This window comes from Protopterus annectens, chromosome 6.part0 (genome assembly GCF_019279795.1).
Source record: "Protopterus annectens isolate FY-2018-M chromosome 6.part0, PAN1.0, whole genome shotgun sequence".
NCBI lineage: Eukaryota > Metazoa > Chordata > Ceratodontiformes > Protopteridae > Protopterus > Protopterus annectens.
Genome location: NC_056737.1, coordinates 594,477,769 through 594,502,174, shown reverse-complemented (window position 1 = coordinate 594,502,174; position 24,406 = coordinate 594,477,769). Strand labels below are relative to the sequence as shown.

General features: G+C 40.4%; 1 protein-coding gene across 1 annotated transcript in view; it reads right to left on the bottom strand.

Annotated features, from left to right (window-relative positions):
* Nucleotides 1-24,406, bottom strand: part of TPP1 (tripeptidyl peptidase 1) — a 1,081,063-nt gene that overhangs the window by 415,841 nt on the left and 640,816 nt on the right. The gene's annotated exons all lie outside the window — the stretch shown is intronic.

Sequence of the window (24,406 nt, the reverse complement as noted above, 5' to 3'; positions counted from 1 at the left end):
AAATCTTAACATCTTTAACTCTGCCACATCCAGCTCTGACTCCTGCCTTTTTGTCAATGCCACTGTCTCCAACCCATATAACATAGCTGGTCTCACTACCCTCTTGTAGACCTTCCCTTTCACTCTTACTGGTACCCGTCTGTCACAAATCACTCCTGACACTCTTCTCCACCCATTCCACCCTGCCTGTACTCTCTTCTTCACCTCTCTTCCACATTCACCATTACTCTGAACTGTTGATCCCAAGTACTTAAACTCGTCCACCTTTACCAATTCCACTCCCTGCATCCTCACCATTCCTCTACCCTCCCTCTCATTTACACATATATATTCTGTCTTAGCCCTGCTGACCTTCATTCCTCTGCTTTCTAGAGCATATCTCCACCTCTCCAGAGTCTCCTCAACCTGATTCCTACTCTCACTACAGATCACAATGTCATCTGCAAACATCATTGTCCACGGGGCCTCCTGTCTGATCTCATCTGTCAACCTGTCCATTACCACTGCAAATAAGAAAGGACTCAGAGCTGATCCTTGATGTAATCCCACCTCCACCTTAAACGGATCTGTCACTCCCACTGCAGTCCTCACCACTGTCACACTACCCTCATACATATCCTGTACCACTCTTACATACTTTTCTGCCACTCCCGACTTCCTCATACAATACCACAACTCTTCTCTAGGCACCCTGTCATATGCTTTCTCCAAGTCTACAAACACACAATGCAACTCCTTCTGACCTTCTCTGTATTTCTCCATTAACACTCTCAGAGCAAACATTGCATCTGTAGTGCTCTTTCCTGGCATGAAACCATACTGCTGATCACTAATCATCACCTCCCATCTTAACCTAGCTTCTACTACTCTTTCCCATAACTTCAAGCTGTGACTGATCAATTTTATCCCTCTGTAGTTACTGCAGCTCTGCACATCACCCTTATTCTTAAAGATAGGTGCCAAAACTTTTTCTCCACTCCTCAGGCATCCTCTGACTTTCCAAAATTTCATTAAACAATCTAGTTAAAAATTCCTCTGCCATTTCTCCTAAGCACCTCCATGCTTCCATTGGTATGTCATCTGGGCCAACAGCCTTTCCATTCTTCATCCTCTTCATAGCTGTCCTTACTTCCTCCTTGCTAATCTGTTTCACTTCCTGATTCACTATCCCCACATCATCCAACCTTCTCTCTCTCTCATTCTCTTCATTCATCAGCCTCTCAAAATACTCTTTCCATCTAAGCAACACACTCTCCTCTCTTGTGAGTACCTTTCCCTCACTATCCTTTATCACACTTACTTGCTGCACATCTTTCCCAGCTCTGTCCCTCTGTCTAGCCAAATGTGCAACCCTCAAATTAATATTACAATGGAAAGGCACATATTTTACACAAGAGATCAAAAGCCTGGTGAAACTTTTGCAGCATATATAACTGACTTGAAAACAAGGCAAAAATGTGCAAGTTTGGTGATCCGAGAGATGAGCTGATAAAAGATAGGCTTGTGTGTGGTGTTAATAATAATGCAGTGAGAAAGATTTTGCTTTGAGACAGTGATTTAACTTTAAGCAAAGCCATAGAGATTTGTTAGATATATGAGCTTACAGAAAAGCACACAAATATGTTTACGAATGAGAAGAGCATGCTTGCAGTTTCTTCCAGCATGAAAGTTGATAGTATGCAGCACGAGGTTAAGAGGTATATGCCAAAGGGTGTGGTTCCCACAATGAAACCCAGGACAGCTTTAGTAAAATCCAGGGCACATGCAGAAAAACTGAGGGGTGATTTAGCAAAACTCATGGTAAACCTCATAGCCAACTGCTTAAGTGTGGAGACAGTCACGAACCTAAACGAGAAAAGTGCTTAGCTTTTGGTCAGCAATGCCACAGATGTAAAAAGTGGAATAATTTCAGAAAGCATTGTAAATCTAAAGAGGCACATTCTTTTATTAAGAGAGAGAGCATTCCAAGAAGCAAGCTGATCAAGTGGAAAGCTGCCACCCTACTTTTTATGTTGAAGGTGTCTCTGATTGAAAATCTTCCTTGCTAACCACTTTCACAACATTTGGAAGGTACAGATTTTTGAGAATGCCATTTGGGATAAATTCTGCCAGTGAAGCCTTCCAACGTGCAATGGAGCACATGGATAACCAGAAAAAAAAGTGCTCCATTGCACGTTGGAAGACTTCACTTCTTGGAGGAGGCAATGGTGAAATTGAACATGATAGAAACCTCAGAAAAGCTCTGGATCATGCACGTGAAGTGAATCTTATGGCTATCCACACTGAAACTGATCACCAACCTCTGGCTACTATTTTGAGAAAACCAATGCACACAGCTCCAGTTAGATTGCAATGCATGATGTTAAAATTGCAAAAGTACAATTTCAATATTGTTTACACAAAAAGCAAATTCTTTATCTTGCTGATACTTTATCCAGATTGCTCAGACAAACCACTGACCAGCGTGACAATGAGAAAACTGATTTTGAAGTTATGGAAGTGAAAACTTTTTCTTTCACAAGTCTTGAGCTTAGAAATCACACAGCTTCTGTTCCAATTCTCCAGAAACGAAACCATTTTATTAGTCATGGATGGCCAGCAAAACAATCTTGCTTACCACTAGACATTCAGCAGTATTTTCCTTACAGAGATGAGATTTTGATGGAAGATGGTATCATCATGAAAGGTCCAAAAGTGGCAATTCCAAAATCCTTGCAACAAGAGTATATTAAAATCTTGCATTGAGGTCACCCGGGAAGTGATTCTACCAAAAGCAGGACGAGACGACTAGTATTTTGGCCTTCTATGTCAAAAGATATTGAAAAGGAAACCTCAACTTGTTCAATTTGTAATAGTACTAAACTGCACCTACAAAAATAACCACTTCACCTGAACCAGATTCCTGACCTACCTTGGTCGACAGTAGCCACAGATATTTTCAAATGGAATGGTCAGTATTATTTGGTATTATTAGACTCTTATTCAAACTGATTTGAGATTGACCTACTTCCTAACCTAACTTCCAGTACTGTCATTACGAAAACTGAAGAGACATTTTTCTGTCCATGGTAGACCTCACAAAGTCTTTTCTGGCAATGGTGCACAGTTTACAAGTCAGCAGTTCAAAAGATTTCCCGAGACATGGGACTTTGGTCATGTTACTAGTAGTCCTGAGTATCCACAATCTAATGACGTGGCTGAACTTACAGTTCAAAGTGCGAAACAGCTGTTGGAAAAATCCAAAAGAGACAAAACCAATATTTTTCTCAATGTGCTTAATCTCAGAAACACTCCTTGAGACAATTGACTTGGTTCACCTGCTCAGAGATTGATGTCGAGACAAACCAGAACTGCGCTACCAATCAGTAAGAATGTATTGATTCCAAGTGCTAAAAACAACAAAGCAGTAAAAGCTCAACTCGTGAAAAAGCATTTGTCACAGAAATTCAATTATGACAAAACCAGCAAACCTCTGAAACCATTAAAAGAAGGAGAGATAGTGAAGATGCAGACAACAAAAGGTTTTGACTGAATAGAACTTGTGAAACATCTATGTGAGGAGCAGATATCATACATCATGGAGTCACAAGAAATGGACTTTAGGTGGAATCGGAAACATTTATTGCTGGTGTCCAAGCCAGTGTTACAGCATCTTGTCTGTAATTGAGACTCTAATTCTCAGAGTATGTTACCGAATGTTCCTGTTCCAGAGAACAATTCATCTTCTGTTCCTGTACTTGAAAGTGTCCCTGAAATTTCTAATGAGCATTCCCCAGTAACTGTCCCTGTTGCTAAACCCAGTACTGATTATTATATAATGATGTCATGTCGTATTCTCAAGACCTAATCCTAGATATATGGCAACCTGGACATGACTGTTATTGTTTATGTATTAATTTGCATGCGCATCTGATTGTCATTTTTCATTTGCATGACAAAATTATTGTTATTTTTCATTTGCCTGACAAAATTATCAAAGAGGGAGAATGTAGATCATAGTGTGTTTGTTGTACCTTTAAAGCCACTGTAGTTCATGGGCATGTGCATACAAGTACTGAGCACATGCAAGCAGAGTACCATTTTGTGTAAGCAGCTAGAGTGAAAGCATCTATGTGTGCAGCAGTCAGTCAAGTTAGCTAGTTTGTTTAAGTTTTATGTTCCAATCATCCATCCTGATGTGTTTGTGTGTAATAAACATCTTAAACGAACAACCCAAGCTTCATCGTCTTATTTGAATACACAAAATAACTGACAAGGAGGACATGCAGACTCTACACAGAAGGCATCCCAGCAGAGAATCAAACCAGAGACCCTCTTGCTGTGAGATGACAATGCTAACTGCTGCACCACTGTACCGCCCAGCTGTAAAGATTAATCTGCTGGAGTTTTTCAACTGTTAAATGCTATTCATCATCATTGTAACATTGTGCATACAACTTTAATAATACTCTTACAGTGGATATAAAAAGTGTACATACCCCTGTTAAAATGTCAGGTTTTTGTGATATAAAAAAAAATTAGACCACAATAAATCATTGCAAAACTTTTCCCACCTTTAATCTGACCAATAACCTGTACAATTCAATTGAAAAACAAACGACTCTGTTAGGGCAAAAAATATAAAAAATAAAAAACGTAAATAAGCTGGTTGCATAAGTGTGCACACCCTTAAACTAATACTTTGTTGAAGCACCTTTTGATTTAATTACAGCTGGGTAAGTTTATCAATGACGCCTGAGTGAGGGATTGTGTCAAAGGCCTTGGCTAAGTCTAGGTAGGCCGTATGCACAGATCTGCCCTCGTCTGGGGCTTTGGTGACAGTCTTGAAGAAGTTCACCAAGTTTAACAGGTATGATCTCCCCCTGACAAAGCGAAACTGGGTGGGGTTGAGCATTTGGAGATTTCCTATATCTTTGTTAATAAGGTCCATGATGATTTGTTCCATGGCCATGCAGATAAGGCTGGTCAAGCTAATGGGTCTATAGCTCCCAGGGTCCATGGATGCACCCCATTTGTGCAAAGGGATGATGGTAGCTGTTTTCCATTCTACTGGGACAAAGCCAGTGCTTATGCTGTGATTGAAAAGGGTGCTCAGTGGTGATGCTAATTCCTCTTTTAACCCATGAAGAACACAGCCCGGGATGTTGTCTGGTCTCATACAGGCTGTGTTTTTGGCCCTGGAGATGGCATTTAAGACCTGATCCTCAGAGATACTAGGTTGGGGACAGATATTAGGAATGCTTTGGAGTATATGTGGTGGGGACAGGGGAGTGAAGATTTCACTGAACCTGTCAGCCAGCAGGTCTGCTATATCCACAGGTTCTATATATGTAGTATCATTAACTATGAGTTCAGAGAAAATCTGGGCCTTACCTTTGAGGTTACGGATGTAACTAAAGAACACCTTGTGGTTATCCTTAGTTAGGGAAGCTAATTTGGATTCATAGTTAGCTATGAAGGACTCCACTAGGAGTCTTATTTGCTTGTTTAACTTGAGGAGGGAGTGTTTCCAGTTTTCAGACTGTTCCTTCCTACTCTTAGACACCAATTTCTTTCTCCTACTGTATAGCCTATTAATGGCAGTTTTTCACCAGGCAGGTTTGTTTTTCTTTGAAGATCTTGCTTTGGTTCTATCAGGTACAGCAGAGTCAATACACTTGTATAGGTGCTTGTATAAAGCATTAGTGTATAACTCAACATAGGTGTCTGTTCCATCAGTGGGGAGAGGGGCTGTGAAGCTATTTATGCCATCATGTAAGCGGTTGCAATTGGCCTTGGAGAAGTTTTTTAGTTTAGTTGTTGTTAAGGGGTGGGGGGTCTTGTGTTATAGTTACTTCTAGTGAGACTGATTTGTGGTCAGTTCTCACCAGGGATGGCCAGATACTGGGGGCGGTGAAGTGGTCCACCAGGTCCATGATGTTTGAGCCCCTTTGGGTGTGTCAACCAGCTGGTCCAGGGCATTGGGGTTAACAAAATTCAGGAACCTTTGGGCAAGTGAGTTAGAACACGTATAATTTACCCAGTCTATGGACGGGTAACTAAAGTCACCCAAAACCAGGGTGTTTGGTTGTATCTTGATTGACTCAAGTAGATCCAAGTGGATGTCCTGATTCATTCCTTCACATATGTAGGTTTATGTGTTGTTGGTTTGGTAGGTGCAAGAGGTGAGATGCGCATGCTCAGTATCAGATGAACTGTCTGGTGAGTGAGAGAGCCTGGATTCTAGGTTCTTGATATAGGTGCATCTCTCACATAATGAATTTGTGTGGACTAGAAGAAGTGGGTTGTCAGTGTACATGAGGCAATTGCTACATTGCCTCAGGATGCCCATGTCAACCAGGCTAGCTGCAGAAAATGTGGGAAATTGTCCATCTATAATGCTAGGTAAGTTGATGTGGTCAGAAAACAGGGAGAGGACAGGGAGGACCAGGTAAAGTAGAGGACAGGAGAAGTGGACAAAAAATAGGAAGGGCTAGTGAGTAGGATCTGTGTTGGTACCTCAGGAGCTTCGCTGAATGTATCACCTGTCAGTGAGGGACAATCATGAGATTTGACCGAAATTAGAAATGTAATATGGTCCAAGTGGGGAGATGGAAGCATATTTTTGGGAATGTGATGCATTATCTATTTTCTAATCTGATAATTTTTTAAAAACACTTTTATTGAATTATCACTTGTGACACAGGCAAACTTAAATTTATAAAAGTAATCAAAACATATTAGAAGAAGCAGCAAACCACAACCAGGAAACAGGAGTACGTGTAGACCAAAAAGCCTCACTCTGGAATGTTGTAAAACGTTCAGCAGATGCAAAAAATACAGAAAAAATCTTGCAGTCAAAATCTTTTGGAAATGTAACAGCAATTCACAAGGTGCTCGCCAAAAATGATGACAAAGTAATAAACTTGAAATCTTTATTCCACAAACACAAACCAAACTCCAACACAAGCGCTTTCACCCGTTCGTAACGGGCTTTTTCAAGTGTGATTTCTTTACACCACAGATCTTTCTTATATATGCTGGGTTGTTACGTTAATTAGTTAGATAATTGATCAATCATTTAGTTAATCAAACGTACTTTCTTTTTTTAAAAAAATGTGTACATTTAAAAACTGTTTAAACATGTGTTTTGTTACATCAATAAAAAATGTATGTTAAAATGATGGAAATGAAATGCATTACATTTTAGCACATTTAGTAGTAAAAATCTAATAGAAAAAACTTCTTGATGTTACCTCCACTTGAAATTTGAACATAACAACTGCATTAAATACTCATTTTTTGTACTACATATTAATCGCAAAGTAGTTGTATATGCAGTTGTGTGTAATACTTTCCAAGTAACTGAAATCAATTTTGCATGTTACATTGTATAAAAAATATAAGTTACAAAAGTAAAATGCAAAAAAAATAATAAAAAATAATAATAAAGTTGTTGCATTGTTTGATGTTTACCTTGTAAATGAATCTTTTAAGCACTTGAGTTTTAAAATCAAATGTAAACATATATATGCCTTAACCAAGGTAAACATTGAATGATAAATAATTTTAATACTAAATTTGTATTATAATCAATTTGTGGTATGAGTAAATAATAAAATTTAAAAATTCATAATACATATACCTATGTACCAAAATAGCAGAAAAATGTATACATAAAAATAATAATAATAAATAAATATAAAAAGTGTATGTGTGAACATAGATCTCTAATTTATAATTTACTATGTTTGTCCTTCAAAATACAAGCCAAACTGGTTCCATCATTTAAACCAGGGCTTCTTGTGGCGTCAAGCCTCAGCTGCCAAATTAGTTCTTTAATGTTTAGAGCATTTTTCAACATTCCAGAGTGAGGCTTTTTGGTCTACAAGTAATCAAAACATATTAACAAGTTCACTTTTACAGATATTATGCATCACATATATTGTTATATATCCCATAATCTACGCAACATTACATAAAGCATTCAATTCCTGCAGTCTCTTAAACTTCATTTCACCCACAAAACATTTTGTCTGCATATATTGTTCCCACAATTTCCACTGTTTATCTATGTGACTTTCTCCTACCCTTTTCTAAAGATCCCACTTCCTGTTCCTTTATCAGTGTTACAATATTCATTACTTTAAGTATTGTTGGTTTAGATTTTGATTTCCATTTTCTAGTAATTGCTTTTTGGTAGCCACTAGAATTAAACTTAACAAGGTCTTCTTATGTCTAGGCAATTCAGATCCTATATTCTAACCCAAATGTTTTCTTAGTTACACTCATTTGCTCACCCAGTATTTATATTTTTAAGGTCTGCCAACTCATTACACTCCCAAAACATATGCTCCTGGTTACCACTTTCTTCCCCATCATACCTCCATTTGCCATCTACCTGAGGAACAATTCTCTGGAGTCTGCTTGGAGTATAAAAGTATCTATACAAATACCTCCAGGCAAAAATCCTAATTATACCATGCGATGTTCGCAAAAGCCGATAAACGTGCACGCTGGGGCTAATCCAACCAGCGTGCACATAGTAAATCGTACAACAAATAACGGAAGAAGTCTGGTCGCGAAAATATCATGCTGCTGCGACAGCAAATAAACATAACCAAATGTAACACCAAAAACACCTAACAATTACACCTAATCACACAAAACTAACCAATTCCCTTATTACAGTCCTCAGTCCCTCACCTCGAATACTAATAAAATAAAATGTCATGCAGTCGCAAATACACCACACACACACTACATAACCACCACTTATAATACAATAAAAGCAAGCATTCTGATAAAACCATTCACTCAGCTATATTCCCTACAATAGCTATACACAAACAACTCCAAAAATGTACACACTAAAAGTAAACACAGCACACATCCCTCGCAAAGTCAAAAACACACACCATACCTAACCTCCACATCAGCATACACCTTCTAAAAGCGCATACAACACCACCATCTAGTGACCAATTAGTAAAACTCCATATTTAAAAAAAAAAATAATACAAATTAAAACTACACCACATTTCTAACATACCTATAAGTACTAAAACATAACAACAAGTTATAAAGTTCTACACTGCTTAAACTATATTATACCAAGCACCACCTAGCCCTTTTGATTACATCCCTTCAAAAACCTGCACGAGCCCTGTTAAACAGAAACACTACAAACTCAGACAGGAAAAAACACCCAAACAAGAGACACCATGGATAGAAAATAATAAAAAAAAATATCTACTAATATAATTATTTCCTAACATTTCCTGAAAAATTAAAAAATAACATGTATTTAAATTAAAACAGAAATAAACAATAAACACAAACTGAAAGTGTGGACTATTTTATCTCACAAAAGTGGAAGAATACAAAGAAAAGCAAACAAAAACCTAAATAACAACAATACAAAGATAATACAAAACAAACTAACACCATAGTATAATAGCAATAACCCATTTCTGGGTGTGGGTAATGCTGGATTTACCCACGGTTGTCTTTATCCCTCGGCTTCACTCGGGACCAAACCACGCCAACCGTGGGTAAATCCAGCATTACCCACACCCAGGCGTGGGTTATTGCTATAATATTCTAACGTTGCTGCATATTTGGGAAACATACATATATCCTTTCATTGTTTCTTTGTGAATTGCATATCCAGTCTCTCTCCCCAATCTTTCCTGACATCTTCTGATTGATTCCTATAGTTACTGTGTAATATGTTATATGACCTACAAATTATCCCTTTTTAAATATCAGCTTCTGTTCTAGATTCAGTTAAAAACTCATCCAGTGGAGGTCTTCAAATCTGATGATTTTAATCCTAAAATCTGGAATTCCAACTAGAAAACTGAAATCCAAATCTACCTGTATATGAAGTACTGAATATTGTAAAACAGAAAAAAAGGAATGTAAATTGAATCTTTAGAAAACAGAAGGAGTTGTTGTTGTGTCTTTCGGCTTTTCCCGGTTAGGGGTCGCCACAGCGGAACTCTGGTCCGCTAATGATTGGCAATAGATTTTTACGTTTTGAGTTGCCGGCCCTGATGTACAACCTTCAACAAAGGTAAGCCCATTCACAAATGTCTTGACACAGAAGACGCTATAGCTGAGAATCGAATGGGACAACGTCTTACTGTGAGGCGACAACGCTACCGCAGCACTACCACCGCAGCAGAAAACAGAAGGAGTAAATTACATAAAAATAAATGGAGTTTGTAGGAACAATGCATACATCACTATGGATCTCATTAACAGAGACATTGGAAACCTACAAACACTGGACCCTACCCAGTCCGGCTTTGTTAAGGGCAGATCATGCCTCCTAAATCTGGTGGACTTCTTTGAGACAGTTACCAAGGCTATAGACGAGGGAAAGGTGGTCCACACAGCCTACCTAGACCTCACAAAGGCCTTCAACACCATTCCCCACACAGGTATTATAGACAAGCTCACCTGCCTGAACATAAACCCCTACGTCACGAGATGGGTTGCCAACTGGCACATGGACAGAACCCACATGGTAGGAGTTGCAGGAGTTAGGCTGGACTCTAAACTGGTTACAAGTGGCATTCCCCAGGGCTCAGTCCTAGGACCCCTCCTGTTCGGCATATACTTCTCAGAGGTACAGGCAAGCACAGGAGGACTATGGCTGACCAAGTTTGCAGATGACTGCAAACTAGGGGCTATAATTGACTCTCACAGAACTCCTCCAAAAGGGTCTCACTAAAACAGATACCTGGTGTAAAAACCATGGCCTCAAGCTAAATGACAAAAAGTGCATAGTCATCCCCTTTGGAAAAAACAAAATACCCACAAACTACCACATAGGTGGTAGCCCCCTAAATACGGAACACATAATAAGGGATCTGGGGACCCAAGTAGATAGTAACCTCTCCTTTGATAATCACATTGCCAAAGTGGTTAGAAAATCCTTCTATGTGGCCCACCTAATCACAAAAGGGTTTGCATCCAGATCGAAAGAGGTCATTGGGCCCCTCTATGCATCACTCATCAGACCCATCATAGAGTACAATGCCCCATTTGGAATGCACCTTACAAGACACCTGCAACAACTGGAAAGACCACAGAAGTTCCTTACCAAGAGGATCACTGGCCTTAAGCAGATGCCCTATGAAGCTCGATTGAAGAAACTCCAGCTGTACTTGGTTGCATACTGCTTACTCAGAGGTGATCTCTGCCTGACATACAAGGCCATGTCCAACTCTGAATTGTTGGACATGCTCCACCTGAAGAAAACCATATCCCCTCGAGCCACACGCTCCAGGGATCTAAACCTCACCACAACAATAAATAGGAAGTGCTGGAGGGACAGATTCCTGTCCCAGAGACTTCCCATGCTCTAGAACAAGATTCCAATCTACATTAGGCAGAGCTCTTCGCTAACACTCTTCAAGAGAAACCTTGATGAGTGGATGGGAAACAGAAAGTTTACCCCAGGGATCACTTCAATGGCTCTGCTGGACAGATGCACAGGGAACTAATCTATGGGGGCGGCAAAAGCCAACACATTCCGGCTAGGCTTATAAATGCCTTCAGGCAGATAGCCTAGTACCTACCTATGAACCTAACAGTGAGGTTTAAGGGAAGCCAGGAACTGAGCAATGTATGTAATGTTGGAATAAATGAGAGTTGTTGAAAAAAAAAAAACATAAATGCAATGCATGAAAAATGTACATGAGCAAGTTAATATGTTTTTTTTTCTTTTTTATTAATGTATGTGTGTCTAAGTCTTAAGTGATCATTTAATAAAGACGTTTAAAAAATCTAAAACTCCCTTCCCAACTCCTATCTCACTGATTAGCAAACCCTACCTCTTCAAGTCCTCATTAAAATCATATTTCAAAAATACTTGACTCTATCACTGTACCTTTCCCCCACATGAACTTTATCTCTGACAACCTGTACTCCGTCTACATGTTTTCCTGTGTAGTTACTTAGGATCTTACTTTTTTAACTAGTTACTAGTCCCTTTGTTACTTGCTATATAGGTTCCTCTCAATTATACCCTTTGCTTAAATTCTGTTAGACTCAACTCAGTACATACTCTTTTACAAACAACTTCCCTAAAAGTGCTTCCAGAAGGTGCTATCTGCAATATGATATGCGCTTCTGAATGTGTCCACCATGTGAAATGTACTACTACCATTTTGATTTAGTATATATCATGTCACTTGCTGATATATGCCTCCTACAATTGCTACTATAATCACCTATTATTGCTTATTAGCTACCTTATGTTATCAGCAAAATCATACAATGTTAAATTCTGTCTATGAATCTTATATGAAATGTATTCAAATGCACTGTGTACTTTAAAAAAACATTGTACTATATGCCTTGTATAATATTTTTTTGCAATATATACACTCTACACATTGTTACTTTTCTAGAGGTTTTCTTCCCAGGCCTCTGCTGAAAAGAGGATTCTAACTCAGCTGGATTAACCTGTAAAAATGCAAATAAATAAATTTATGACTGTTTTAGTTTTGCAACTATTTTACAGTTATGTTATTAGTTATCAGCCTTTTTTTCCACTGGTTATGTTAATGGCGTCTGGTTTTACTACGTTACTAAACAGACTCACTGATGGCACTCACTAAATTCTAGAGTAGATATTTTTTACGTTTCCTGTACATTTTTTGTTTGTTGGGCAAAAACTCCATTATTTTGGATGACTAACTACTTCTCAATAAACGGGGATACCTACATCTCCAATGTAGGATATGTCCAAAACTTTCTAGCCTTACTAAATAAAAACTCCCTTGTGCAGTTGGTAAAGAAATCTACAATAGGCTGCAGCATTCTTGACCTTACTCTTACAAATATGGCCACATCTTGCACTACTTCTTTGAAACCTCCTTCTCCAGTGAAGTCTGGCCACAAATTTGTGATTTTCTCCTTTAAACTCAGAAAAGATCCTTCTGCAATCCCCACTAAATTTAAGGGCTATAATGTACCGATTTTGACCTATTCTTGTTGTGTCTTTCGGCTTTTCCCAGTTAGAGGTCGCCACAGCGGAACTCCGGTCCGCTAATGATTGGTAGTTGATTTTTACGTGCTGTGTTACCAGCCCTGACGCACATGAAATATTACAATTCACTTACTAATCCACCACTCCTGACCTTGATATATCAGCAAAATGCATAGCGTTTGCAGTCCCTACCAAATTAAGTATCATGGAAAATTAAAAAACAAACTATCCTGGTGAATACTGGTAGATCTGCCACCATAAATAAACTGTACAACAAAAAAATGCCTTAAAGTATATAGTATCTCCAAAACTACATCTGCTCACATATGTCAAAACATTACAAAAGAAATTGAAAAACATTATCAAATCCATTAAAAAGCAGGCCATGAAATAAAGCTGGCCTCTAAAGCCAAAAGTAATTACAAATCCTTCTTTATCTATATTAGAAAACTAAGGGTGGGAGGTTGGCATAATGGTTAAGGTGTTTGCCTTACAAACACAAGGTGCAGGGTTTGATTTTCAGATGGGGTAATTGGCAGGGCTTAAAATGGCCCACAAGGGCATTTAGCCTAGTCCTACTCTATGAACCTATAAGAAAGAATATGCTCTGCTGTAAGCTTATTAATAATGACTCCTACTATTATGACCCAACAGGCATTACCAATGCCCTTGCAAACACATTTAGTATGGACTTCACCCCCCAAGACTTCTACCCAAAGCCCTGAAATACCCCAGTCCCTAACTACCCCAAGTATCTCTAAAAGATCATTTACTGAAAGCGCTAACCAAGAAATAGTCCTCCAAGCAACCTCTCATTATACCTGGATGCTTAACTAATACCATTAAACATGCCCTTGTAGACCCATGTCTTAAACTATTTAACCTAAGTTTAGTTGGTGATTTTGACCCTGATGTGTGGTGCATTACTCTGATGATACCCCTCCATAAGGGTGGCCTTACAATTGACTCCTGTAATTACAAACCTATCAGCTTTACAATCCCCAAATGTAAAGCCATGTAATGTATTATAACTGTCATCATAAACTAGAATATCACTTACTAGACTTGACTCCCAATAGTCTGGTCTTGTGACGGGTAGATCCTGTCTACTGAATCTGGTTTCTTTGAAAGGATTACAGAGGCTGCAGACAATGGCCATGCTGCACACATGGCATATCTTAAGCTGGCCAAGACCTTTGACACAATTTGCCATACTGGCATCATATGAAGCTAAATGCTTTAAAAACTGATGCATATGTGGTAAGATGGATAGCAAATTGGCTGAAAGGCAGAACCCATAATGTGATAGTTGCAGGTAACTCATCAGAAAGTATGAAAGTGACCAGGTGTCTCACATGGCTCAGTGCCAGACCTCTCATTTTTGGCATGTACTTTTCAGATCTCCAAGCAGGAAGCCAAGACCTCTAGCTAAGTTTGCAGATGACTACAAACTGTTGCTTAAGTCATCCTCTGACACTCAAACCCTCTAGAATGAACTTTCCATGGTAAATTCTTAGTGTACTAAAAATGGTCTGAAACTTAATCTAAAGTGTAGTATCATCACTTATAGGAGAAACCCCACCGCCTCATTGGGTCTACCTGACATTGCCGACATTTCAAAATGCCGACAATCATATGGCCAATACCATATGATCGACATTTGAAATGCCGACAATGCGGAACCGGCATCTCAGTACAGTGCAGAATGGAAAGATTTCCATTCCTGCACTGTAGTGCGATCTTGGAGTTGGTATATTAAAGTTGGGGGGGGGGTACAGAAAGTTTTTTCTTTCTTTTTTACAGTCTACTTCCATTGTCGACATTTCAAATGTCGATCATATAGTGTCGGCCATATGGGAGTCAGCATTATGAAATTTCGGCAATGTGAAGTAGATCCGCCTCATTATATTGTATGGATAACACATCACTACAAAATTATCATGTTGTCATTGTCCTAAGAACCTGGGTTGAAATCTCATTCTCTTTGACAATTCACTCTCTTTTGACTATCATGTGACAATGGTTGTCACAAAATTATTTTATTTAGCACAGCTGTTTGCCAAAATAATATCAACAAGGTTTAAAGAGGTAAACACTCACTTATACTCAGTACTGATCAGAACAATTATTAAGTGCAATGCCCCTTTCAGAAATTATTTCACTAAACATATCTAACAATAAGAAAGACGCCAAAGGTTCCTAATGAAAAACATTACAGGCTAAAATTCCTGAGCAATCAAGAGAAGATGGAATCTCTATCCATTTCTTCAGTAGCTAATAGTTTTTTGACAGGAGATCTCTGTCTAGTTTGCTGTGTGATTAAGTCACCCTATGACACCCAAGCTCTCTAGAATGAACTCTCTCTAGTAAACTAGCATTACACTGATGATACCCCTCCATAAAGCTGGCCTTACAACTGACTCTAATAATTTCAGACCTATCGACCTTAGTGACCCATCTGCAAAGTCCAATATCTCCACCAATATTAGAATCAGTAACCTAAATCTTCACTAACAGACAAAACATAGTGAAAGGACAGGTTTAGAATCCAGCATTTCCCAAACCTGTATAACAAACTTCCCCTGTATGTTAAGCAGCGCAACTCATAATCTTCCTTTAAACATAACCTAGATGATTGAATGAGGTACCCCCAAATTTACTCTGTGACTGACTGGCATAGCTCTTTTGAAGAAACGAAGTGCAGCCTGAGGAAGGGTACTGAAAGGAGTAAATGGCCACAAGACAATAGCCTTGTGACTTCTATTAATTTACTGTCTTTTATGCTTGCTGCTGGTAAGTTTTTTTTTACTATAGATTTACTTCACTGTTCTTGTTGGAATAAATGGCTTAAACATTTGTTATCCATTGTTTAACTTCTTGTTTTGTGAAGTGCCTTGGTTAAAAATACTATAATAAACCCGAAGCACAATAATTGAATGTCTTCTTTCTACTTGGAGACAACTTAAGCAGTCACTGCACTCAAGGTGGGGAAAGTTCACCTCATCAGTCAAGAAACAGTTGAGGGACTTAGCGCAAGGGAAGACTCTCTCAAAATTATCTCAGGAAGTAGACAGAAGCAGAACCCCAAACTGTCTCCTTTGCTGAAACAAGAAAGTACAGTTGTGTACACTTACCATAAATGTAGATGTTCGAGTGTCTTCACTGTTGCAGTCATGACTGTAGGGTTCTCCCCTGCCGCAGGCAGTCCTCGGTCGGCCAGAATCCCAAAGTCTGGGTCCGGCGTCGGCTGCTCAGCCATGCTCCCTGACGTCAGAGCTCCAGGAGTACAAAGCTGGCAGCCAACGCCATGTTCTCCAGTTTTTCTTGCCCCAGATGTCAGGTGTTCCAAAAAGAGTAAAATCCCATACCCCTTGCAAATACACCTCAGAAGAAGGGTGAAGAAGGAAACCACACAAAAGAAAAAATAAGAGGGGACAGGAGGGAGGGTAACCCAGACTGCAACAGTGAAGACACTCGAACATCTACATTTATGGTAAGTGTACACAACTGTACTATGTTCATCGTGTTTCACTGTTGCAGTCATGACTGTAGGGTAGAATCCCAAAGAAGAAGAAAAGGGAGGTGGTCATAAAGTAGAGGGGGCGGCTAAAAGGCCCTGCAAGACTGCAGAAGCAAAGCCTGCCCTAGACTTAGAGTAGAGAGGGAGATTGTAGTACTTAGAAAAAGTATGCACTGAACTCCAAGTTGCAGCTTCCAAAATGTATTTGGTAGGATCTCCCCTGAGGAAGGCAGCTGAAGTGGCAGCAGCTCTGGTAGAGTGAGTCCTTATACTCCCTGGGATTTGCTTTCCATGGTGTGAATAACAAAATCTGATTCCATGAGCAATCCATTTAGAAATGGTCTGTTTTGAAATGGCTTTACCTTGGGAACTTGAAGCATAAGAAACAAACAATTGCTCTGATTTCCTGATGTCCTTGGTTCTGTCCAGGAAAAAATGTAGTTGTCTGTGTACATCCAAGGAATGCAAGATCCTTTCCCTCCTATTTTGAGGAGTGGGGAAAAATGTTGGCAAGTGAATAGTTTGATTTAAAGCCACTTTGGAAACCACCTTAGGCATGAAAGTAGGATTAGTCCTTAAAGACACCCTGTCTTGGTGAAAAATAATATAAGGTTCCACAGCCATAAGAGCTTGCAACTCCGAAACTCTCCTGGCAGAGGTCAGAGCTAACAGGATGGCTGTCTTCCAAGATAAAAACTTGATGTCAGATGTGGCAGCAGGCTCAAAAGGAGGTAAGGTGAGTTTTTCCAAAACATAGTTGAGATCCCAGGCAGGAATGGATGGAGATCTAGGGGGCCTTAAGTTCTTAGCTCCTCTGAGAAACTGTCTCATGAGCTGGTGGGAAAAGATTGGAGGGTCTGTATTATAATGAGCAGAAATAGCAGAGGCATGTATCTTTATGGAAGAAAAAGAAAGACCCTTATGTAAGAGGTCTGTCAGATAAAGAAAAATCAGAGGAATGTTAGGAATAAGAGGATCCGAATCCTGAGCCTGCATCCACGTGCAAAATCTTTTCCATTTTCCAGCATAGGATTTTCTATTGCTAGGACGTCTGGCTTCTAAAATGACATCCATACCCTGCTGGGGTAGAAGAGAATGAATCATAGACCCTGGATTAACCAGGCAGCCAGGCAAAGAGTTTTGACATGGGAGTGCAGAACTTGACCCTGGTGTTGGGACAGAAGGTTCGGAATCTGAGGTAAAACCCAAGGGGGCTCCACAGAAAGGGTTTCCAGAGTTGGGTACCAAAACTGTCGAGGCCAATTTGGGGCCAGCAAAATTATCATCTTGTGCTTGTCCTGATTGATCTGTAATAACACCCGTGGAAGAAGAGGTAGAGGCGGGAAGGCATACCCTGAGAGGTTTCTCCAACTGAATGATAGTGCATCCACTTTCCAAGCTAGTTTGTGGAATGTCCTTGTGCAAAATATCTGTAGTTGATGACTGAGGTGGGATGCAAAGAGGTCTATGTGAGGACATCCCCAGACTGCTGTAATCATCTTGAATATTTCTGTGCCCAGCATCCATTCATGTGGGTCTGACAGGTTCCTGCTCAGACTGTCTGCCAGGATGTTTTGCTTCCCTGATAGAAACTGGGCTTGAAGGTCCAGTTTGTAAGCTAGAGCTGTGTTCCATAGATTCATGGCTAGTCTGCAAAGGGGATAGGAATGTGATCCCCCTTGCTTGTTTATGTACCACATAACTGTGGTGTTGTCTGTCCGTATCAGTAGCTGTCCTGGTCGTAGAAGATTCCTGAAGGCCAATAGAGCATTCTGAATGGCTAACATTTCCTTTAAATTGATATGCAGGTGCTTCTGATCCTTTTTCCAAAGGCCCTGCAGACAGTTGCCCTGCAAATGGGCTCACCATGCATAATCCGAGGCGTCCGTGGTTAGTATCTGACTGGCTGGAGGCAGACTGAAGGCCTTCCCTTTGTTTTGAGTACATGCCTTGGACCACCAAAGGAATTCCTTTTGAAGACAAGGCAGGATGGTGATCTGTATGTCTAAACTGTGTCAATGCTGAGACCATACACTTTTTAGGTACCACTGTATTTTCCTCATATGTAGTCTTGCATATGGTACGAGAAGGATGCAGGAGGCCATGTAACCCAGAGCCTGCAGGAATTTCCTTGCAGATAGCTGAGTTAATGATGCCAAGGTTTTGAAAGTTGAAGCCAGCTGTAATTGTTTTTCGTATGTCAGAAATGCCATCTGGGTTTTTGTGCTTAGAAGAGCACCCAGAAAAGTTATCTGTTGTGAGGGTGTCAAATTTGACTTTTTTATGTTTACAGTGAATCCCAGGAACTTGAGAAGTTTTTGAACAAATTCTAGATGCTGGAGTAAGACATCCTTGCTGTCTGCCTGAATAAGACAGTCGTCCAGATAAGGGTAAATTTGAATTCCCTTGAGTCTGCAATAAGCTACTACTGGAGCCAGGCATTTGGTGAAGACCCTGGGCACAGTAGACAATCCAAAGGGCAGAGCAGAGAATTGATAGTGCCTCGATCCGGCCTTGAACCTGAAGTATTTTCTGCACTCCTGCCTGATGGGAACATGTAAATAAGCCTCCTTTAAATCCAAAGTTACCATCCATGCATTTCTGGTCAACATTGGAAGTAGCTGCTGTAGAGTAAGCATCTTGAATTTTGGTATCTCGAGAAAAGTGTTCAAGACTGACAGATCCAGAATGGGTCTCCATGAATTTTGCTTTCTGGGGACTAGGAAGAGCCTTGAGTAAAAACCTTGTCCCATTTCTGAAAGTGGGACCAGTTCTATGGCTTTCATAGCCAAGAGGGCTTCCACCTGGTTTAAGGCCTCTAACCATTGATGTTTTGGTAGATCCGGCCATCTGCTTGGTCTTGGTAGGGTATGAAAATGGAATTTGTAACCTTTTGAAACCACATCCAGAACCCACTTGTCTTGGGTTATATGAGTCCAATTTAGGTAAAAAAGAGAAAGTTTTCCTCCGAGAGGGGCTTCCAGGCAAGAAGTTCCTGCAGCCCAACAAGGGGAGTCATTGAGCCTGTTTTCTATGAGTTTGCGACCTGTCCTCTCCTCCCCTAGGGGTGGAAGCAGTCCACTGTCTTGATCTGTAAGAGGCGTACGTTTGGGGCCTTCCTCGGGAGCGTCTGTATCTACCCCTCTGAGGCCTGTCTGAATTGGGAAAGGACCAATTTTTAGTAGGCCAATTCCTACTAAATCTGGGTGGCTGTAATTGTAAGAAATCCTTAACCGTTTGCATGGATTTTGCCTTGTCCTCCATCTTCTTTATCACTTCTTCAGCCTTGGATCCAAACAAAACATTATGCTGAACAGGAGCATCCAATAACTTAGCTTTTACTTGATCTGGCAAGTTTTGTTCCTTTTACCAAGCATGCCTTCTAATGACTGTGCCTGAGGCAGCAGCCCTACAAGAAGCCTCCAAGGCATCAAAACCACAATGTAAACCATGCTTCCCTACTTGTTCAGTGGCATGCACTAAGTCGTGTAATTCCTTATCATCTGCACAAGCAGAAATAGAAGTTAGCTTTTGTTTCAAAACAGACAAAAGAAATTGCTGGTATTTCAGCATATGAAACTGACAGTTTAAAGCCCTAATAGATAAAGCTGCAGAAGTGTACACTTTTTTGCCCCATCTTTCTAAAGATCTGTAATACTTCTCAGTGGGAATGGGGTTTTTAGCAGAAGTGGCCTTAACCCCCTTAGGGCCCTGAGAAATGGTTTCAGGATCAGCAGTAGGATTCTTGTATAAAAACTGGTGGGAATCAGGAACCCTATAATATCTGTCTGGCTTAACAGGAGCTGGAGGAAAAGAGTCAGGAGTTAAGTTAGCCTCCGAAAAAGCATCATCCACAATATCCAAAACAGGAGGGATAGCCAGGGGTCTATGTTGGGGAAGAAGAAGAAAATCTCTAAGTCTCTTCTTAGATTCCAAGTACTCCTGTCCTTCCCAGTGAAAATGTTCCCTCATTTCATGTAAAGTTTCCCCAAAAGAAAAATCCTCAGGGGGAGAAGCTGAAGGAATGGATTCCTCAGCATCAGAATGCTCATAAGGAGGAAAAGAATAATCCTGGTCAGAAGAAGAAACTGAAGAAACAGAAGCCTGATCAGAGGAGTCACAATACAATTCCTGCCTTGGCCTTTTGTCTGGAGGGGGATGTGAACCCCTAATCATAGTAAGTAAGTCCTCCGCCATCTTAAGTAACTGTTTCTGAGACTTGGGTCCCGGATCAGAAGAGGCCTAGGCTGTAGTCTTTGATTTGGAAGGAGTCTTTGTCTTTGTCTTTGGCTTTGCCTTTATCAGAAGCTGAGTAGGCCTGAAAACCCCTTCGGAAGCCGGTACCTGCACAGCGGCTCCAGACCCATCCGAAGGAGCATTGTCCGAAGGTCCTGCAACTGAAGTATTCAAAGGCCTCGTTGGCTCCTCGTGGGAGTCCGTTTCGGCCGTCGGTTCCGAAATGGCCGACGACAGGGGCTGCAAAAGCTCCTCACTGACGACTGCCGAAACTGAAGCTGGCTCTGCTTGTACAATATTGTCTGATTTGGACCTCGGAGGCCTGTCTTTATCCTTGCGCCATTTGTGAACTCCGGTAGCCGGAAGCGTGTCCGACGACATTTTGTAATTAAAATGCCTACCGAAGTAATGAAATGCAAAATCGTACCTTCGTTTAATAGTACGTTGATTAAATCTGGCACAAAACCGACAACTAGCTACGTCGTGGTCAGGGCCTAAGCAAGGAATACAGTAAGAATGAAAATCCTTATGAGGTATTTGCTTCCCACATGAAATACAATTATTAACTTTTTCTGACATCGGACTGAAGCAAGAAAAAAGTTTCCCCAATGGGGTACTTAGCTTTGAGTAGGAGTAGAAAGTCTTCGGACTGAAGTACGTTTAGAAAAAATTGTCAGAAGTCAGCCGACCGGCACTTACGAACTGCTATCACCACACGGCAAGAAAGAATGGAGAACATGGCGTCGGCTGCCAGCTTTGTACTCCTGGCGCTCTGACGTCAGGGAGCATGGCTGAGCAGCCGACGCTGGACCCAGACTTTGGGATTCTGGCCGACCAAGGACTGCCTGCCGGCAGGGGAGAACCCTACAGTCATGACTACAACAGTGAAACACGATGAACATCTACATCAGAACAGGAAGACAGCACATACCATTGGATCTGCTTACATTTATTACACTGTGGTGACTGTGAATTGTAAATAACTGCAGTGATAGCAATATTTTTTGAATGAAGGCAAACACACACGTGTATATGTATATATATATATATATATATATATATATATATATATATATATATGGTTTACTATGGTTTGTGCGAATGACATTCTGTTGGCGCAGCACTGCTACCGAATGTCGTGCACAAAACATAAATGGATGGGATAGTCGAAAACACTTATGCGAATGCAGTAGTGCATTTGCATAAGTGTATTTGACTATCTGCACGGAGATCGCGGCACAATGGGGATTGGAAATTCATCCATATCCCCACTGTAGTGCAATCTCGGAGTTAGAATATATTAGTGGGGGGGGTGAGGGACACAACCCCCCACAGGGGGGCTTGCCCCCCTGCCAAAACGTGATATGTCATATAGGAGTCTGATTTATATCCGCTCCTATATGGCTATCATGTGATGGTTTCGGCAACAATGTCGACTCAAATGTGTCGATCATTTGGGTCGACACTGCGGCCAGTCGGAATGTGTGTGTTCAGATTTACTATTCGTTTCTTCGAATGCAAATGTTTTGCCGTTCGAACAAACAATAGTAAACCTATATATACATATATATATATATATATATATATATATATATATATATATACACACACATACAAGCTAAAAAAGACTGTGTCTTATGTTTTGTTCCTGGCAATACAGCTGCAATAATCATATGCAGTTGGGTGCTGCTGTTGTTGGGGGGCAGAATAAAAAGATTGTACAAATAACGTTGTTGGCGCTGGGAAATTTACAAAATTCATGATTCTGTGGTGGGTGGAAATATTTGGAGTCTTCTTTCCTGGCTTGTTGTTCAATGGACAGATGACCCTACTTTTTATAACTATGACAGAATGTCATTGCAGTTTGCAAATGATAACACATACTGAGATGTCACTAATGGATATCAGTATATGAATGCTATTGGTATAATACTGTACAAAAGTCTCCATTAAAAACCAGGCTTCCAAGGTTCAATTAGTGTCCCTAGTGGTACAGAACCAAAGGGAAGTGAGACAAAGAGTGAAGGGGCACAGTCTGCTTACCTATCTCATTGAAAGCAGGGTGTGCATGCTTGGGAGCACATACTTCGGCATGATTATCCCTGGTGGATTGTAGAGAGGACTGGACCCCCTGTTATGCCTTATGGTATGGGGCACTGCTGCTTGCTGAGATCACCCTCAGGAAAAGGGGGGGAGGTCCATCCATGTGGTCAGTCTACTGCACAGCTGTCTGTAGACAGGCTTACATGCACATGCATAGGGCTTAAGGGCAAAATGAAAAAAATATTGAACTACCCCGAACAGCTGCCTGAATTATGCCCGCTCTTGGCTGATCCTTGCCCCTGTGATGCAGAAGAAAATGGGCAACTGGCCAAGAAAGAAATGGTAATCAGGTAGCAGAGGGAGGGGAGCCAAAAAGTTGATGCAACAAAAGATTAGAATTTACTATGGATTGTGGGTACTGGGTCATTAAACCAATATGTGCTTTGTTTTTTTTCCTAGCAAAGTTGTGCAGTGGGATTATCTGAACATATGTAGCAAATGTAAGTAGGTTATCTTAGTCTTATATATCCTTATAGACACACTCAAAAACCTGTCATTGGACAACCATACTATACAGTGGTTCCAATCATACCTGCATAACAGGCAACAGGCTGTACTATGGGAAAATACTTTATCTTCCCACGTCCCAGTCACTCTAGGGGTCCCGCAAGGATCTATATTAGGCCCATTACTCTTCTCTATCTTTACAAATGACCTTCATTCTGTAATTCCTCAAGCTGACTGTATCCAATACGCTGACGACTCCACACTCATATGCGCTGCTGCTTCTCAATCAGAACTTCAGTCACTAACCCAAATGACCTTTAGTACAGTTGAAAACTGGCTCCTACAAAGACGCCTTATCCTTAACCCCAAAAACAAAATGCTACTATTTACCCCCACCAGAACCTCCCACTTAACTTTACTATTACTTCAAATGATGGAACTATAATATCTCCTGAACCAACCACCAAACTACTCGGGTACTAATAGATAACAACTTGTCCTTTGAACCTCACATTAATAACACCATAAAAATAGTAAACAAGAAACTAGGTTCCCTCTATAGAATAAAACCCTTTCTTACACCTCCAGCCAGGGTTACTATTGCTCATACCCACCTCATCTCTACCTTGCTCTATGCCTCCCTATCTATACCAAAATATGTAGAAGTAATCTGAGTAAACTTACATCCTCCTACAACAATATTGCCAGATTTGCAGCTGTGTCCTCCTATAGAACTCATCACTGTATCAATCTGAATCAGTTAGGATGGTTAGAGCTGCCAAATTTAATACTTTTCAGTCAATTAATAGTAGCCCATAAGATCCTGTATTTACCTCAAAATACACCCATACTTACATCCCTAGTCATCCCCTATAATAACCTCAAGACCTTACACTCAGCTAATAACCTACTTGTACAAATATCAAAATCCAACAACTTAGCTGGTGACACCTTGTTCTCCAATACAGTAGGCAAAGCCTGGAACATCCTCCCAAGCCAGCTAACCTCAATATCCTCTGTCAGCTTATTTAAAAGCAAGCTTAAACCCTACCTCAAATCACACTGGCTATGCCCCTGTGTTAACCCAGACTAAGTACCTAACTATTAACTAGACT